Source organism: Colobus angolensis, unplaced genomic scaffold, assembly GCF_000951035.1.
Source record: "Colobus angolensis palliatus isolate OR3802 unplaced genomic scaffold, Cang.pa_1.0 Scaffold62, whole genome shotgun sequence".
NCBI lineage: Eukaryota > Metazoa > Chordata > Mammalia > Primates > Cercopithecidae > Colobus > Colobus angolensis.
This window is the reverse complement of record NW_012119821.1, coordinates 3041440-3043139: the sequence shown is the minus strand read 5'-3', so window position 1 is coordinate 3043139 and position 1700 is coordinate 3041440.

Genomic DNA, 1700 nt, shown 5'->3' with positions numbered 1-1700 from the left:
AAAAAAAGCCAGGCGTGGTGGTGGGCACCTGTAGTCCCAGCTACTCAGTAGGCTGAGGCAGGAGAATGGCGTGAACTTGGGAGGCAGAGCTTGCAGTGTGAGCCAAGATCACACCACTGCACACCAGCCTGGGCAACAGGATGAGACTCCGTCTTAAAAAAATAAAAGAAAATACCTAGGAATACAACTTACAAGGGACATGAAGGGCCTTCAAGGAGAACTACAAACCACTGCTCAAGGAGATAAGAGAACACAGACAAATTGAAAAAATTTCGTGCTTATGGATAGGAAGAATCAATATCATGAAAATGGCCATATTACCCAAAGTAATTTATAGATTCAATGCTATTCCTATCAAGCTACTATTGACTTTCTTCACATAACTGGAAAAAAACTACTTTAAATTTCATATGGACCCAAAAAAGAGCCCGTATAGCCAAGACAGTCCTAAGCAAAAAGAACAAAGCTGGAGGCATCATGCTACCTGACTTCAAACTATACTACAAAGCTACAGTAACAAAAACAGCATGGTACTGATACCAAAACAGATATATACACCAATGAAACAGAACAGAGGCCTCAGAAATAACACCACACATCTACAACCATCTGATCTTTGACAAACCTGACAAAAGGAAGCAACCGGGAAAGCACTCCCTATTTAAATAAATGGTAATGGTGCTGGGATACCTGGCTAGCCATATTTAGAAAACAGAAACTGGACCCCTTCCTTATACTTTATACAAAAATTAACTCAAGGTGGATTAAAGACTAAAATGTAAAACCTAAAACTATAAAAACCCCCCAAAAACCTAGGCAGTACCATTCAGGACATAAGCATGGGCAAAGACTTCATAACTAAAACACCAAAAGTAATTGCAACAAAATCCAAAATTGACAAATGAGATCTAATTAAATTAAAGAGCTTCTGCTCAGCAAAAGAAAGTCTCATCAGAATGAACAGTCAGCCTACAAAATGGGAGAAAATTTTTGCAATCCATCCATTTGACAAAGGTCCAATATCCAGAATCTACAAGGAGCTTAAACAAATTTGCTAGAAAAATCAACCCCATCAAAAAGTTGGCAAAGGATATGAACAGACACTTCTCAAAAGAAGATATTTATGCAGCCAGGAAACATGAAAAAGAGCTCATCATGACTGGTCACTTGGAGAAATGCACATCAAAACCACAATGAGATAGCATCTCACACCAGTTAGAATGGCAAGCATTAAAAAAACCTGGAAACAACAGATGCTGATGAGGATGTGGAGAAATAGGAACACTTTTACACTGTTGGTAGGAGTGTAAATTAGTTCATTGTGGAAGACAGTGTGGTGATTCCTCAAGGATCTAGAACCAGAAACACCATTTGACCCAGCAATCCAATTACTGAGTATACATCCAAAGGATGATAAATCATTCTATAAAGACACATGCACACGTATGTTTATTGCAGCATTGTTCACAATACCAAAGACTTGGAATCAACCCAAATTCCTATCAATGATAGACTGGATTAAAAAAATGTGGCACATATACACCATGGAATACTATGCAGCCATAAAAAAAGAATAAGTTTATGTCCTTTGCAGCAACATAGATGAAGCCGGACACCAGCATCTTCAGCAAACTAACACTGTAACGGAAAACCAAACACCGTATGTTCTCATTCATAAATGGGAGGTGAACAATGAGAAC